The sequence below is a fragment of the Symphalangus syndactylus genome, chromosome 23, assembly GCF_028878055.3.
Source record: "Symphalangus syndactylus isolate Jambi chromosome 23, NHGRI_mSymSyn1-v2.1_pri, whole genome shotgun sequence".
NCBI classification, from domain to species: Eukaryota; Metazoa; Chordata; class Mammalia; order Primates; family Hylobatidae; genus Symphalangus; species Symphalangus syndactylus.
Genome location: NC_072445.2, coordinates 50,457,394 through 50,475,774, shown reverse-complemented (window position 1 = coordinate 50,475,774; position 18,381 = coordinate 50,457,394). Strand labels below are relative to the sequence as shown.

The 18,381-nt window shown below is 41.6% G+C and overlaps 1 protein-coding gene and 1 non-coding gene across 5 annotated transcripts in view; one reads left to right on the top strand and one right to left on the bottom strand.

Annotated features, from left to right (window-relative positions):
- Nucleotides 1-18,381, top strand: part of E2F3 (E2F transcription factor 3) — a 107,569-nt gene that overhangs the window by 45,303 nt on the left and 43,885 nt on the right. The window lies entirely within an intron of this gene.
- LOC129473921 (U6 spliceosomal RNA) lies at nt 5,475-5,579 on the bottom strand. Its single transcript, XR_008654431.1, has one exon. It is a non-coding gene; the product is annotated as a U6 spliceosomal RNA (small nuclear RNA).

The window sequence follows — 18,381 nt, the reverse complement described above, 5'->3', positions numbered from 1 at the left end:
TCTTAATAAAGAAATGTGGCCACCTTAGACCCAGAATATAATCAATTTTTAATTGTCTTTCTTGGATAATATCAGGATAGAGTGTAGTAAGTTAGGTTGATGTATTAGCTTGCATCTTGTCAGGGAAAATAGGTAGATCCTCTGAACACAGAGGAAGGAGGGACCTCCACATTGTCCTGTTTAGTGTCATACTGAAGAAGAGTATGACCAGCCAGTGCTGGGTGTTCTGCAGCTTGGGACAGATGTTGGGGGGAAGGGCACTGCCCTTCTTGTGAGCTTTCTTGCCCAAGGGACAAATGAGCTAAGCAGTACTACGTTATTAGTGGTGTGTGTGTGTGTGTGTGTGTGTGTGTGTGAGAGAGAGAGAGAGAGAAAGAGAAAGAGAACAGGGCCCGTAAGTCTTGCCATTTTGCTTTATCAGACAACCCGTCCCCACCCCTCAGCATAGGAATGTGGTCTTAACCCCAAGCCACTGCTTTTTCTGCTTGCACCTCTAAACTTGAGCAGGTCTCGGGGGCGGTTCACCAGTGCACCAGACTACACTACTCACAGCAATCTTTTTTTTTTTTTTTTTTTAAACAGTGATTTGCACTGATCTAGCCTCCAAGGGGTAAGGGACAAGATGAAGCAGAGAATTTATTTTTATATTATGTCATCTGGTGCAGAGACTGCTACATAATCAGGAGTCAAAAATCTAAGGGAATAGGCTGTGAAGTCATTTTGTCCATGAGTTGTGTTACAACACATTCATTCATTGTATACAATCACCAACAGTCATTGCCATAATTTATTCTTGGCAGTAAATTGGGTTTTCTAGTGACAGAGTAAGCCATCAGAATTAAGCAACCAGGAGCTCCAGTTCATGTGTGCTGGAAAAGATGTTTGTGAGACTTCAGGTACCACTACCTCATATTAAAGGTGAGCAAGTGGAGGCCCAGAGAGGGCAGGTGACTTGCCCAAGGTCACACAGTGGGTTAGGGCCATATCAAGGACTAGAACATTGGTAATCCATCACATCCTGTCCTTAAGCCTTTCTGCCCCACTTCCTGTTGACACAATGGGCAGGATTTTAAACTCCAGTTTCATTCCTGGGGATTGATACGAAAGGTTTTTCACTTGTCCAATACCATTTTCCCTGTCCAGGCAGATGACAGGTAGTAATTTCAGGAACTGAGCAAGGGATGGTGAAAGCTAGATTGTAGTGGGCTCTTTTTGCTTTGGTTGTTATGAGTGCTCTCAATGCAAAGCTTAGAAACCTCTCCAGAGAAATAATAATCAGCTCTCCAAGGAGTGCTCTTGCAGACTAGCATGCTGCCTTGCTTGCTGGTGTATATCTTCCTGTAAATTCCTGGTATCCAGTGTCCATACAGGAGAAATTGGCTGACTTGTTTTCTTGCTCTGTTGTATGACAGACAATCAGAAATGTAACTGGTGCCTTGTCATGTGCCCAGAGTAAGTTAAATGTGCTTGCCTTTAATATGTATACACACACACACACAGCAGTTAGAACATAGGTGTTTTTAAAATATGATTTTTTTAGGGAATATGTAAAAACTGGCATCTCTTCAGATAGACATATAGGTACTGAAAAACCTTGGTTAATATGTCTTGTTTGTATACTCCATGTAGTGTATTTTACACAGTATCTAAAGGTGTTGCCTGATTTTGAATTAGTTAAAAGACAGGTTTGAGACGTGGGAGAAGAGTATGTTGTATTTCTTGTCTGATCTGAGGAATTTTATATTCCTGAAGTCTATAATTAGGTGCTTGTGTTGATTGTTTATTGAAACAAAGCTGAAGGTGGGGGTGAGGGGAGTGCCACATAGTGGAAAACACTCTATGGCAAACATCTGAGCTTTACTTAAAAGCATGGGCTGCAAAGAAATGTAAATTCATTGGCTTAATTGGAAGAGAGTATTTATAGAAATTGAATGATCCAGTAAAACTAAAAGCCTGGCTTCTTTCATCTTCAGAGACCTGCCTTAGTAAATGCTGTTCTGGAAATCCGTTGCCTGCAAAGTGGACTTTGCCATCCAATTTCTGGCCTCCTGGCAGTCAGTCACTTTGACCTAACCCTATTGTTTGACTCACATTTACTACGTACTTTCCTGTTTTGGCTTAGGGTTGTACTGAAAACGTACATGTAAAGAAAAAAATGTCCATGTACACTGAAGTTTTCTGATTTTTTTATATAGCTCCATAATTTGATTTCAATAACTATTATAAAGAAACTTTTATAAGAAGATACAATTTGAAAATCTTGCTGTCCAGCCTGTTCCCATCTACCCTGCCCGCCTACTACGCCTTTTATAGTTCACCATATCCATTAGGTTCTCGAAAATTCTTCCACTGTTTATGCAAATCTTTAAATTTTTAAATACTTTTATTTTCCTTCTTAGAAAAGGTGACAACTAGATGCTATTCTGCACCTTGTTTTTACATGGAATCATATACCTTAATGAGCTTTTCAGGTCAGTACATATAGCGCTGCCTCATACTTTTTGGAGCTATGCAGTATTCCACCATATGCATGTCTCGTAGTTATTTAAATCAGTCTCCTGAATACACTCTTTGATTCTTTCAATCTTCTGCTATTAGGAAGTTGCAGTGATTAACCTTGTGTATCACTTCATACATGTGCAGGTGTATCTGTAGGGTAGTTTCCTATAAGGGGATTGGGATTTGGGCCAGCAGATATGTGCATATGTATTTGTGATTGTGTGGCTAGCCCCCCCTTTTTTAACTTTTATTTTAAGTTTAGGGGTACATCTGCAGGTTTGTTATATAGGGAAACTCATGTCATGAAAGTTTGTTGTACAGATAATTTCATCACACAGGTACTAAGCCTAGTACCCATTAGTTATTTTTCCTGATCCTCTCCCTCCTCCCACTCTCCACCTTCTCTGGTAGGCCCCAGTGTCTGTTCCCCTTTATGTGTCCATATGTTCTTATAATTTAGCTCCCACTTATAAGTGAGAACATGCAGTATATGGTTTTCTGTTCCTGTGTTAGTTTGCTTAGGATAGTGGCCTCCAGCTCCATCCATGTCCCTGCAAAGGACACAATCTCATTATTTTTATGGCTGCATAGTATTCTGAGGTGTATATGTACCTCATTTTCATTATCCAGTCTATCATTGGTGGGCATTTAGGTTGATTCCATGTCTTTGCTATTGTGAATAGTGCTGCAGTGAACATATGTGTGTATGAGTCTTCATAATAGAACAATTTATATTCCTTTGAGTATATACCCAGAAATGTGAATGCTGGGTTGAACGGTATTTCTGGTAGTTTTTTTGGTTCTAGAGGAATCGCCACACTGCTTTCCATAATGGTTGAACTAATTTATACTTCTACCAACAATGTATAAGCCTTTTTCTTGGCAACCTCACCAGCATCTATTGTTTTTTGATTGTTTAATAATAGACATTCTGTCTGGTGTGAGATGGTATCTCATTGTGGTTTTGATTTGCATTTTTCTAATGATCAGTGACATTGAGCTTTTTTTCATACGTTATTGGCTGCATCACATGTGTGTCTTTTGAAAAGTGTCTGCTCATGTCCTTTGTCCACATTTTAATGGGGCTGTTTTTTTCTTGCAAATTTGTTTAAGTTTCTTATCGATGCTGGATATTAGACCTTTGTCAGAGGCATAGTTTGCAAAAATTTTCTCCCATTCTATATGTTGTCTGTTTACTCTGTTGAGAGTTTCTTTTGCTGTGCAGAAGCTCTTTAGTTTAATTAGATCCCATTTGTCAATTTTTGCTTTTGTTCCAATTGCTTTTGGTGTCTTCGTCATGAAATCTTTGCCTGTTCCTGTTTTCAGAATGGTATTGCCTCGGCTGTCTTCCCGGGTTTTTATAAAAGTTTTGGATTTTACACTTACCTTTAATCCATCTTGAGTTGATTTTTTTATATGGTATAAAGAAAGAGTCCACTTTCAATCCTCTGCATATGGCCAGCCAGTTATCCCAGCACCATTTATTGAATAAGTAGTTCTTTTCCCATTGCTTAATTTTTGTCAGGTTTGTCGAAGATCATATGGTCGTAGGTGTGCGGCCTTACTTCTGGGCTCTCATTCTGTTCCATTGGTCTATGTATCTGTTTTTGTACCAGTACTATGCTGTTTTGGTTACTGTGGCCCTATAGTATAGTTTGAAGTCAGGTAGCGTAATGCCTCCAGCTTTGTTCTTTTTGCTTAGGATTGCCTTTGCTATTCCGGCTCTTTTTTGGTTCCATATGAATTTTAAGATAGTTTTTTCTAGTTCTGTGAAGAATGTTGTTGGTAGTTTGATAGGAATAACATTGAATGTGTAAATTGCTTGTTTTCCCATTTGTTTGTGTCATCTCTGATTTCTTTGAGCAGTGTTTTTAATTCTTGTTGTAGAGATCTTTCTAGTGTATTCCTTTCTAGTGCCATTCTTTTTGTGGCAATTGTGAATGGGATTATGTTCCTGATTTGGCTCTTGGCTTAACTGTTGGTATATGGGAATGCTAGTGATTTTTGTATGTTGCTTTTGTATCCTGAGACTTCGCTGAATTTATGTATCAGCTTAAGGAGCTTTTGGGTGAGACTGGGGTTTTCTAGATATGGAATCATGTTGTCTGCAAACAGAGGGTAGTTTGACTTCCTTTCTTTTTATTTGGAGGCACTTTATTTCTTTCTCTTGACTGATTGCTCTGGCCAGGGCTTCCAATATTATGTTGAATAGGAGTGGTGAGAGAGGGCATCCTTGTCTTTTGCCAGTTTTCAAGGGGAATGCTTCCAGCTTTTGCCCATTCAGTATTATGTTGGCTGTGGATTTGTCATTGGTGGCTCTTAATATTTTGAGGTATGTTCATTCAATATGTAGTTTATTGAGAATTTTTAACATGAAGCAGTGTTGAATTTTATTGAAAGCCTTTTCAGCATCTATTGAGATAATCATGTGTTTTTTGTCTTTAGTTGTTTATGTGATGAATCACATTTATTGCTTTGCCTGTGTTGAACCAACCTTGCATCCCAGGGATAAAGCCTACTTGATCATGATGGGTAAGCTTTTTGATGTGCTAGTGGGTTTGGTTTGCCAGTATTTTATTGAGGATTTTTGCATAGATCTTCATCAAGGATATTGGCCTTGCTTTTTCATTGTGTCTCTGCCAAGTTTCGGTATAAGGAGGATGCTAGCCTCATAGAATGAGCTAGGGAAGAATCCCTCCTCCTCAATTTTTTGGGCTAGTTACAGTGGGAATGGTACCAGCTCTTTGTACGTCTGGTAGAATTTGGATTTGGCTGTAAATCTGTCTGGTCCTGGGCTTTTCTTGGTTGGTAGGCTATTTAATGCTGATTCAATTTCGTAGTTCATTATTGGTCTCTTCAGGGATTCTGTTTCTTTCTGGTTCACTCTTGGGAGGGTGTATGTGTCCAAGAATTTACCCATTTCTTCTAGATTTTATAGTTCCTGTCGCTTGCCCTTTCAGTGGACTATTTTTGTTTTTTAAATGGAATGCTTCACAAATATGCCCCTTCCTTGCACAGGGGCCATGCTAATTTTCTCTGTATTTTTCCAATTTTCATATATGTGCTGCTGAAGCGAGCACCCTAAGTACTGTTTGATTTTTGCACTCCTGCCAACTTAATGAGGGCTGCACCAATAGAGTGGGTTATCAAACTTTTGGATTTTTGCCAGTCTCATTTGTACAATATACTACATCGATATGGTTTAGATTTGCATACCTTTTTTTAAAAAGCAAAAGGCTGGACATCTTTTCAAGATGTTTAAAGGCCATTTGTTGGCGGGGTGCGGTGGTGGCTCACACCTGTAATCCCAGCACTTTGGGAGGCTGAGGAGGGTGGATCACGAGGTCAGGAGATCCAGACCATCCTGGCCAACCAACATGGTGAAACCCTGTCTCTACTGAAAATACAAAAAAATTAGCTGGGTGTGGTGGCACACACCTGTAGTCCCAGCTACTCAGGAGGCTGAGGCAGGAGAATTGCTTGAACCCGGGAGGCAGAGGTTGCAGTGAGCCGAGATCGCACCACTGTACTCCAGCCTGGCGACAGAGTGAGACTCCATCTCAAAAAAAAGAAGCCATTTGTTTTTCTTGTTTCTTTCTTTTTGTTGGTTTGTGTTTGTTTGTTTTGCAAACTGTACTTCATTCCTGTACGTGATTTACTCTTCTGATGGATTCTTGCTCTTTTTCTTGTTGATTTGTAAGGGCTCTTTATATAATAGGGAGGTTAGCTCTAAGTCTGTGATATGATCTTCAAATTTTTCTTGGTTTATCATTTCCCTTAGTATTTGTGGGGTTTTTTGTCTTATACAGAATTTTCCATTCTTTCTTTTATGGCTTCTGGATTTCAAGTCACAGAAAGCATTTCCACCAACCCCTTCCACACATACATGTATAAGAATTGACCCATATTTTCTTGCAGAATTTCTATGCTATTACTTTTTTTACATTCAAATATTTGCTCCATTTGAGGTTTATCCTGATATTCTGTTAAGTATGGATTCAAGTTTTTTGTTTTTGTTTTTGTTTTGGAAATACGCTCTCACTCTGTTGCCCAGACTGGAGTTCAGTGGCACAGTGACAGCTCACTGCAGCCTCGACCTCCCGTGCTCAGGTGATTCTCTTGCCTCAGCCTCCTGAGTAGCTGGGACCACAGGTGCACACCACCATGCCTGGCAAATTTTATTATTTGTGGAGATGAGGTCTCGCTATATTGTCCAGGCTGGTCTCTAACTCCTGGGCTCAGACGATCCTACCTCAGCCTCCCAAAGTGCTGAGATTATAGGCAGAAGCAATCGTGCCTGACTCAACTTTATTTTTTGTAGATGGCTACCCAATTTTCCTAACCACTTAGTCAAAATGCCCACCTTTCCTCCCACTGAAGTGCCACCATTATAAAGTAAATATTTTGTAAATGAAAAATGCCCACTATTCCCTTGTAAAACAAGAAACCATGGGTCACCATTTTTTGGAAAGAATGTTTCAGTTCTCTTTTTAACTCAAGACAGCTCTTCCACTTTGTCCTCCAAGGATAATATTTACTCCGGACTGAATGAATGAGGTTAACAACCCACCTGCTTGTTTCTCCCTAGTGGAATGTTAACATTTTGCCCCTTGGCACAATTCTCAAGATTTATCTTAAGACCCTGTCTCCTTTCACTCAAAGTATTTGTCTCTTTATCACAAAGCCTGAAGAAACATCTCTTATTACTCAAGGACCATGCCTTTTATGAGCCCTAAGAACGGGAGTTATCAAAGTGTGGTCTTCCCCAGACCAGCAGTCTCAACATCAGCTGAGAATTGTCAGAAATGCAAATTGCCATCCTTGACCTACAGAATCAGAGACCCTGTGTGGACAAGCCCAACAATCTGAATTTAACAAGCCTGTCAGGTGATTCTGAGCATGCTCAAGATTGAGACCCATGACCTTAGAGGTAATATTTAATTTCATAATGGCAGTTTACAACCCTATAGCACTACCTTGTGGGCAGATGGGTTTGGTCCTAATCTTCTTGACATGTAAAAATGTAGACTTGCAGCAGGAAGTGACGGTATCTGTTCTTTAAAGGTGGTATTCTTAGAGTAGGAAACTTCTCTGAGTTTTTTCCAGGAGTCACAAAGATATCTCACTAGGACTGCTAGTGCTTTGGACTAGAACACCTTACATCCAGAATCTTGCCACTGGGTCAGTGCTTCCCTTTGTCATATAATAAAAAACCAGCAAAACTGGTTTTTATAATATGCTAAGGAGTTTTGTAGCATTGAAGACTTGTCTTACCCCCACAAAAGCGTCATTGTTCCTTCTCATCCCTTGCCCCTCTGCCTTTAAAATTAATTTGATACCAGAATAGCAAATACTTCTGATGACTCTTAGCCACGCCATAATGGTGCTTGTATTTGGCAGGTTAAGGCAGAGTTCCCATACCTCTGAGCCTAATTGCCAGCCAGGGTTCAGGTCAGAGCAGTAGTTCTAAAGCTTTCCTGGACATTAGACTCCACTGGATAGCTTTTGAAAATTCAACTACCCAGGCCAAATCCATGTAACTAATTCTATATCTCAGGGGTGGAGCCCAGGGATCAGGATTTTCTTTTTTATTACCCAGTTGATCACAATGTATATCGAAGTTAGTTTAAGAACCAAGGACGTGCACATTTGTTTTAAAGTAGTTTTGGTTATGATAATAAGAATTATAAGACGGACCAAATATCAAATGCAAGAAAATGGTCCTGAATGCCAATACAATCAGAATAAGAAATGCATAAATAGCGACTTGCTTGAAGCTGAAATCAACTCCTTTTTGGATGGCTTTCTTGTCTTTTGAAGAGCACATGTTGTAGTATGTGTTTCTCTCCATATCCTGTGAGTTTCATTGTAATGGTCTTGCTGATTGATTTTGTTGGCTGCAAGCAAAGTGATAAAATGCCAGTGGATGCCTGTGCCAGGGAGGTCAGGACTGGACTTTCCCACTTGGCTCTGTTTTGACGCATTTAGCAGACTGATTCCAACCCTCTTTGGAGACTCTGACCTACAAAAGCGTCTGTTATCTTTGAGAGCTCCAGGGAAAGCTATGGACCTTTCTAGATCTTTTCCCACCTTTTGGCCCATCGGATATTGCCTTGTCCACAGCAGCAATTGACAATTCGTCATAGAAGTCTATGGTTTTATTTATTGACCCTGCTGTACAATTTTCCCTGTAGCGAGTCATAGTTGGCTTAAGAGAGAGTCGAAGATTAAGTACAAAATTTTCTAAACATCCTGTTTTCCCTCAAGACAGGGCACTGTTCTTAATAAAGTGAACATTCTTTTGCACTGGCCCTGGGGCAAGGTTGTCCCAAAAGCTTTGACAGGGGTGCCATTTGGTTATAAACAGTGTGGTAATAGGGTGGAGTCAGAAAGAAATTCTCTTATCCCTTTTACAACTCCAGGCAATTCTAGAGCCAACCCTTGGGAACCCAGGGAAAGAACTCTGAAATGATACGCTGGCTGAGGCTTGCCGTGGCCACACCTCAGGGTTAAGCATTGAAGGAGCTAGGCAAAGAGTGTGTGTGTTTAGCTACAAACTAAGTCACAGACCAAGAGGCTTTTGGTATTCTTCCATTTTTGCTTAGAATTCTATGATGGTTTTTGAAATATATTGTCCTTACTTTGTGTTCTTACCTGTAATCTCATAAGTTTCTGGTGAATTTAGCTTTTGCCAGGTTCTGGTGGGTCTTACCCAGAGATGGTCAGAGTAAATGGACAAAAGAAGGAATTGATTAGGATGTGAAACTTCAGAGATGCTCACAGGCCTTCAAGCCCTAGAAAGTAGTATGCCAGTGAATTTTCTAGTCCTCTCTACACTTTGTACAGATGAAGAAACCGAGACCCAGGGAACTCAGCCAAGGTTTCTTGCCATTCCTCCAGTCCCCCAGTTAAAAAAAAAAAAAAAAAATTAGGTTCTATTTTGCAGACTGACAAGGAGAATTATACAATGGAAATAACACTCATTTTAGTGTATCTGTTCTTGTAGTTTCTTATTTTATTCACCTTTATAAACCATTCTGAGAACATTGTCATAAAGAGCATTCTCCTAAATTGGAATGTGATTCAAATAGTCCTGTCTCCTTTCCTCCTTGCTTTTTATGAAATGACTGCCTACACGCACTCGCACACATATTTTAGTGAGCAATGCAATGTGCGAATACAAATAGAAATAGATTTTGTTAAAAAAAAAAATTAATGTCAGTCCACCAGTTAAAAAAGTACCAAAGTCATTACAAGATTCATTAACTATGTTTAAGAAAAGTATTGAGGGCTTTTGGGGGGATTAAGTAATTTTAATTTATAAATAATGGTCTCAGATTCATAAACCTTAACTGATTGTAGAGATTATGAAGGTTTGTTTCTCACACAGTTAATTATTTGTTGCTTTTTAAATAACCAGATAATTACTTTGCATTTGTAATGATTAATTGCAAAAAGTTGGTTATAAGAATCCCTAGAAGAATTCTCAGGTTAAGATCTCATGCAGAATTCTTTGAAGTTCATTTGGGGTCATTCATCCAGAAAAGCAATGCATTTCAGGTTTATGAACTCACTTTGCCCACAGGTGAGGTTTCCAGGCTTCGAACCAGCAGGAGGAGAGGCAGTGGGAGGACCTGGCGTAGGTATGGCTTCGGAGATGAAGAGAGTATTTCTCCTCCGCACCCCCTTTGCCTACACCTGGAAATAAGTTTAGCCTAGGGAAAAAATGTTCCCTGACTTGTCAGGTTCAGCTAGTGTACCCTTTGAGATCCTTCATTCTATCTCTTTTTTTTTTTTTGAGATAAAGTCTTACTCTGTTGCCCAGGCTGGAGTACAGTGGCCCCATCTTGGCTCACTGCACGCTCCGCACCCCAGGTTCAAGCGATTCTCCCGTCTCGGCCTCCCAAGTAGCTGGGATTACAAAAGCACACCATCATCGCTAGCTAATTTTTTCTTTTTTTTTTTCTTTTTTTTAGTAGAGGTGGGGTTTCACCATGTTGGCCAAGCTGGTCTCGAACTCCTGACCTCAGGTAATCCGACCACCTTGGCCTCCCAAAGTGGTGGGATTACAGGCGTCAACCACTGCACCTGGCCCGTTCTCTTTTTAGTCTCCCAATTAACAAACATCTACTGTGACAGCATCCATTACCTAGAATTGTAGGAAGGTATATAGGATAGACGTAGTAAAGAGATAAGTGGGTTAGAAAATAAACACTCATAAAAAGGAGACAAACTATCAGAGTGGTCCCCTAGCTACACCTGCCACAATTGCCTCCTGAGAAATCCTTGTTCTGCACAAGCTAAATTCCTGTTCAAACAAATTGTTGCTCTTCCTATAATCATTGAGCTGCTGAATAGAGCCAGGGTCCTTGATAGACGTCATAGTCTGTTATTGACTTTATCACCAGTAAAAGTTAATATTGTCATCCCTTTCCTGCAGCAACACACTACCATTTTTTTCCCCAACATTAATTTAGGTAAAGAACATTTTTCTTAGTATAATTTTCATTGAATTCAGTATTATCAAGTTCGTATATTTTTAGAGTTTTTGGATCGCTATTCCAGCCCACATTTTTCATAGCAATTTGTCTAGTATTTCTTCAAGATCTTTTTATGTTCATTTGAAAAATGAACATGACTTCATATGTATTCATTAGCAATCACTGCCGTAGGCCTTTCTGTTTGATTTTTCTTCTGAACCTCAGAGATAGTGGCTCATTATGAAGTAGAAAAAGGCTAACTAAGACCTTGTTCTGAACTTACAGTGGGTAAGCAAGAGGCTTCAGATCCATAATCTCTATCAAAATGTTTGCCCACATTACTGTAACAGGGAGTCATTCAGAATGAGAGTGGAGGAATTTGACTCCTTTTAAAGAATCGTGTCTGCTTTTTCTACTTTCATGGTTGTGTCGTTTTGCCGGGGAGATTTTGAAAGAGAAGACTCATATCTTGTTTTCCGCATACCGAGGGGTCTTTAACCCCTAATTTATAAATTAAATAGGTAGATCAAGCAATACCTACCAGAGTTGGTTGCTCTGCCCACTGACTCCTCTCTGCACCTCCCTCCCAGACCATTTCTCCACTTCCTCAGCCTTAGAAAAAACAGCTCACTCATGGTGGTGCTTGCTGGTGGACCTTGGTGATAAGCTTCTATTCTTGGTTGTTTTTAAGAAAATTGAATTCTCTTCTTAGAGCCAACCCATGTCTTATCAGTGTAACTTTACTCACTCTCCAAGCCCTAATTCCATTCTGTCCTTTAAACATTAGGAGATTCCTCAAAAATAGGCTTGTCAGTAACACTCTGTTGTGACAAAGGGGCAAAAGTATTGCTTTTTTGTGTGGAGGCTGCATTTTTTTTTTTTTTTTTTTTTTGAGACGGAGTCTCGCTCTGTCGCCCAGGCTGGAGTGCAGTGGCGCAAGCGATCTCGGCTCACTACAAGCTCCGCCTCCCGGGTTCACGCCATTCTCCTGCCTCAGCCTCTCCGAGTAGCTGGGACTACAGGCGCCCGCCACCACGCCCGGCTAATTTTTTTGTATTTTTAGTAGAGACGGGGTTTCACCGTGGTCTCGATCTCCTGACCTCGTGATCCGCCCGCCTCGGCCTCCCAAAGTGCTGGGATTACAAGCGTGAGCCACCGCGCCCAGCCTGAGACTGCATGTTTAATATTCTGTTCCCCAGAAGTGGTTCCAGGATGCTTCCCTACAAGTCTTTGGGAAGAACAATTAGAGGAAGAAAGCTTCTTCCGTTATCTGCCCCAGGCTGTGTGTCTTCGGATGACTCTGTCACCTCACAAGTTGTTTAATCCTGTATTTAGCTTGTCAGGGATCATACGAAATAGGGTCTACATCAGATTTTCCACAGTTGTTTTTTTCTTTAGTGATATAGCCTGGAAGGGCTGGGGGCGGTGGCTCACGCCTGTAATCCTAGCACTTTAGGAGGCCAAGGCGGGTGGATCGCCTGAGGTCAGTATCACCTGAGACCAGCCTGGCCATGGTGAAACCCCGTCTCTACTAAAAACACAAAAGTTAGTCTTAGTCTAGCATGGTGGCCGATACCTGTAATTCCAGCTACTTGGGAGGCTGAGGCAGGAGAATCGCTTGAACCCTAGAGGCAGAGGTTGCAGTGAGCCAAGATCGTGCCACTGCACTCCAGCCTGGGCGACAGAGCGAGACTCCACCTGAAAACAAACAAAAAAAGGTGATATAGCCAGGAAGAGCTTCAGCGGGAAGAACAGCAGGAGGAATGAAGTCCCAGGGGTTATCTGAAGAGAGGTACTGATCTCAGAACAGTGATGCCAGCTATGAAAACTAACTGCCACTTATATCATTAGATGAAGAGCCTGTTCTGAAATCTCCTGTTACCCCTATATTATGTTTAAAAAGTATACATCTGAACAGTCAGTGTAGCTGAAAATTGATGTCACTGTTTACATTGATTTTTTTAATACATAGAAATTTTTTATCTTAACAAATTAAAGGTTTGTTAGAGGATCCACTTTCCTTTAATTAAAGTAATTGATATGGAAGTACACAGTAGGCATTGGATACATTTTTGTTTCCTTTTGAAAATTTGTGAGTTACAGCCAGGCTCTTCGTCCCAGTACTGTAGGAGGCCTAGGCAGGCAGATCACTTGAGTCCAGGAGTTTGAGACCAGCCTGGGCAATGTGGTGAAACCCTGTCTCTCCAAAAATACACAAATTAGCCAGGTGTGGTGGCGTGCACCTGTAGTCCCAGCTACTTGGGGGGTCGAGGTGAGAAGATTGCTTGAGCCTGTGAGGTTGAAGCTACAGTGATTGCACCACTGCACTCCAGCCTGGGCAACAGAGCAAGACCCTGTCTCAAAAGAAAAAGAAAACTTGTGAGTGACCTACCTTTGGGGAAGTGGAGAACTGATGTTATAGAAATAGGCAATAATCCTAAAATCCGGGGGCTCCCATTGCTCACCTCTTTCTCTCATCCGCTCATTCGTTCTTTCACTAAATGTTATTCTTTGTCAGTGCTCATGGAGGCTTCCCACGCTTTGTCTCCCAGAAGCCCAGCCGTCTCAGAACTTCTCATGGGCTGACTGGTTCCTCTGATTTCCCTAGACTTTTTTGTTCGTTTGTTTTTAACATGTGTATCCTCTGTTTTTATTCTATTTTCACCAATTTTACAAATCAATTACACAGATTATGTATTCCCACACACATTCTATCAGAAGTATATAGGATGTATTAGCGTCTTCAGCCCTTCCCCTTCTCCTCACTTATGGACTTCCTTCCAGGCCTTTTTCTATGTATTTTTAACAGTGATTGTTTTTGCTTTACATTGGAAACCATGCCTTATCTACAGTTCTGACTTGTTTTTTTCCTTACTTGTTAAAGGAAAGATGTACCTTGGCCATAGAATACTGCAGGTACATAATGTTCTATAATATGGGTATATAAAATAAAATGGTTTATTTAACCATTCCCTTATTAATGAACAATAGTCATTTAGATTTTTAACTTGTCCCTGTTGATTATAGTGCTATAATCAACATCTTTATACATGCCTTTCTGTGCATGTTTTTCAGTATTTCTCTAAGATAAACTGATTCCCAGAAGTACACTTGTAGAGTGAAAAAGTCATGCATGTTTTGGCCAGGCATGGTGGCTCACGCCTGCAATCCCAGCACTTTGGGAGGCCGAGGCAGGCGGATCATCTGAGGTCAGGAGTTCGAGACCAGCCTGGCCACCATGGTGAAACCCTGTCTCTACTAAAAATACAAAAATTAGCTGAACATGGTGGCAGGCACCTGTAATCCCAGCTACATGGGAGGCTGAGGCAGGAGAATCACTTGAACCCGGGAGGTGGAAGTTGCAGTGAGCCGAGATCACGCCACTGCACTCTAGACTGGGAGACAGAGCGAGACTCTTATCTCAAAACAAAACAAAACAAACAAACAACAAAAAGCCATGCATGTTTAAAATATTAACACTGCCAGATAATCTTCCAAAATAGTTACACTAAGTCTCATGCCCATTCTTCTGCCTCACTAATTGATGCTTGTTTTTAATTTTTTTAATTTACTATAAAATATTTCAGATACAAAAGATAGAAAGAATAGCGCCCATGAAATGACATTAACAATACATTTGAAGGCTGGGCTCAGTGGCCCACGCCTGTAATCCCAGCACTTTGGGAGGCCGAGGCAAGCGGATCACAAGGTCAGGAGATCGAGACCATCCTGGCTAACATGGTGAAACCCTGTCTCTACTAAAAATACAAAAAACTTAGCCAGGTGTGGTGGCGGGTGCCTGTAGTCCCAGCTACTCGGGAGGCTGAGGCAGGAGAATGGCGTCAGCCTGGGAGGCAGAGCTTGCAGTGAGCCGAGATCGCACCACTGCACTCCAGCCTGGGCAATAGAGCGAGACAATACATTTGAAGTCTTGTTTCTCTCCCCAAATGCATTGTTTTTTCCACTACATTTGCCTTCATTTCTCAAACTTTGCCTGTGTTGTATATGTCTACTTTTACTAGGTATTTATTAATCTAATGCTATTTAGTAATGTTTTCAATGTCTTTAAAATTTTGTAAAAAGATACTGTGTACATTCTGGGTTTTTTTTTTGTTTGTTTTTTACTCACTACTATATTTGTGTGATTGGCCTGTGTTGATAACTATAGCCTGGTGCTAATGCTGCTCTACAAATTCTTGTGTACACATCCTTGTGCATATGTGCAAGAGTTTATGGTGCATATTGAGGAGTTGATGGTTTTCACTAAATATTTATAAAACTCTTCTCCCGAGGGGCCCTCCCCGTCAACCCCTGGCTTCAAGCATAGTATCAGTTTCTCATATTTTCAGCACTTGGTATTTTTAGGCTTTGTCATTTTTGCCAACCTCGTAAGTGTGAGAAGCCTATTTCATTTTAATTTATATTTCCCTGACTTCGTATTTTAATATTTTCAGCCATTTAGTAGTCTCTTCTAGGAATCCCCTATTCCTGTCTTTTATCTAATTTTTCTCTTGGGTTATATGTTCTTTTCTTACTGGCTACTCCTAATTCTTTACCTATTCTGGATAATAATGCTGAGGTAGCTTACCTTTCCATTGTTTTACTGTGGCCTTTTGTTGACAGACAGCACGTGTGATTTGTGCTGCCCTCCCGTGCAGTCTCTTGCTTACTTCAGTAGGTCTGGAGTTGAGTTTTGTATGTAGTTTGAGGGATCCAGTTTTATTTTTCCGATACACAGTTTTATAAATAGTCTGTTCTTGGCTGGGCGCGGTGGCTCACGCTTGTAATCCCAGCACTTTGGGAGGCCGAGGCGGGCGGATCACGAGGTCAGGAGATCGAGACCACAGTGAAACCCCGTCTCTACTAAAAAAAAAATACAAAAAAATTAGCCGGGCGTGGTGGCGGGCGCCTGTATTCCCAGCTACTCCGAGAGGCTGAGGCAGGAGAATGGCGTGAACCCGGGAGGCGGAGCTTGCAGTGAGCCGAGACTGCACCACTGCACTCCAGCCTGGGCGACAGAGCGAGACTCCGTCTCAAATAAATAAATAAATAAATAAATAAATAAATAAATAGTCTGTTCTTTGCAGTATCTGCAGTGTCCCATTTGCAGTATATGACATCTTCATGTATGTGTGGAGCTGTTTCTCGGTTTTCTATTCTATTCTTTTGGTCTATTTACCTATCGGTATGCCTGGACATATCTCACTAATTCTTTTTTTTTTTTTTTTTTTTTTTCTGAGACAGAGTCTCACTCTGTCACCCAGGCTGGAGTGCAGTGGCGCAGTCTTGGCTCACTGCAACCTCCACCTCCCGGGTTCAAGCGATTCCCCCACCTCAGCCTCCCAAGTAGCTGGAATTACAGGTGCCCACCCTCTTACCTTGCTAATTTTTGTATTTTTAGTAGAGACAGGGTTTCACCAGGTTGGTGAGGCTGGTCTTGAACTCCTGACCTCAGGTAATCCACTCACCACCTCGGCCTCCCAAAGGGCTGGGATTACAGGCGTGACCCACCGCACCCAGCCTATTTCACTAATTCCTATAGTTACACAATAAAAACCTGGGTATCAGGCAGGGCAGGTCTCTCTATCTTGTTCTTTTTGTTTTGTTCTCTTTCTCTGTTTTTTTTTTTTTTTTTTGAGACAGGGTCTCACCGTGTCACCCAGGCTGGACTCAAACTCCTGAGCTCAAGCAGTCCTTCCACCTCAGCCCCCATTCACTCTTAAGCACAGTCATAGCTCACTGCAGCCTCAAATTCCTGGGCTCAAGTGATCCTCCCACTTTAACCTCCAAGTAGGTGGGACTACAGGTTTGCACCACCAGACTTGGCTAATTTTTTTATTTTTGTAGAGACCGGGTCTCGCTGTTGCCCATGCTGTTCTTGAACTCCTGGTCTCAAGTAATTCTCCTGACTCTGCCTCTCAAAGTGCTGGGATTACAGGCATGCGCCCCACTGCACCAGGGCCAAATCTCTTTAAAAGATAATCAATTTTAAAAATTAGTAAATTATGGCCAGGTGCAGTGGCACACACCTATAATCCTAGTGCTTTGGGAGGCCGAGGTAGGAGGATAGCTTGAAGCCAGGAGTTCGAGACCAGCCTGGGCAACATAGTGAAGTCCTGTATCTGTAAAAACAAAGAGAGAGATTTAAATGTGGCGGAGGAATTTACATATTTACCCACATAGTTACCATTTCTGATGCTCTTAATTCCTTCGCGTGGATCTGTTTTCCATTTGGCATTATTTTATTCTGTTTGAGGCACTTCATTTAATATTTTCTCTATTCTACTGGTGAAGAATTCTGTCAGCTTTCGTGTCTCTGGGAAAAAGTCTCTATTTGGCCTTTGGATTTTAAAAGGTTTTCGCTGGATATGTCTGAGAATATAGAAGAATAAAAAAACTCAGTTTCTCCTACTGTAGTTTCACATCACGCTTCTGACACCAGACGTGCCGGGTGAGGGGGTAGTTTCCCTAGACATCAAGCAAGCAATTCGTTCTGCAGTGGACACCAGCTGGGTGTCCCCCAGTTCAATTCTACATCGTCTACCCAGAGATAGCGTCAGATCCCACAGGTTGAAGGCTGAACCCCGCAAGACTGCCCCCCACTTCCAATGCCAGTTGCAAGCCCCAGATTGTTTTACCTGTTTTTTCTGACTGAATAGCTATAAATTGGGGTTCTCACAACCCCCTTCTTGGGTTTGATTAATTTGCCAGAGCAGGTCACAGAACTCAGGGAAACAGCATTTACTGGTTTATTATAAAGGATATTACAAAGGGTACAGATAAAGGGATGTGTAGGGTGATGTATGGGGGTGGGAGTGTGGAGCTTCCATGCCCTCCCCAGGTGTGCCACCCTCTAGGAACCTCCGTGTGTTCAGTTATTCAGAAGCTCTCTAAACCCAGTCCTTTGGGGGCTTTTATGGAAGCTGCATTACATAGGCATGGTTGATTGCATCATTGGCCATCGGTGATCAAATGGGCTGTTGTCTGTTCACTTCGAAACTGCCTTGAAATGCATCATAAACACAGCAGCTCTTTGTCAGTCAATCAGAGAGCTGTTTATCGGGCACTGAAGAATCCAGCAGCTCCTCACACAGTTCGTGAGTCAGGCCTAGGGGAGAGGTTATCTCCTCCTTGCATTCTTCAGGTAGGTAGCATGATCCCTTATAAACCATTTCCATTTTATGACAGAACTCTTCTGGGCACTGCCATCCCCATTACAGTGTTCCTCTGACATCACCCCCAGACAGCATGGTTATTTCAGGTTTCAGGGTCATTTTACGTTCTTCAGTCTAGGCTCCACACAGGGCTATGCCTTCAGGATGTGTCTCTACCAGCAGTCAGCTTCTACTCTGCGCCCTGCGGGCTTGGGCGACCTTGCTGGCTCCCATTTAGCACGTCCAAT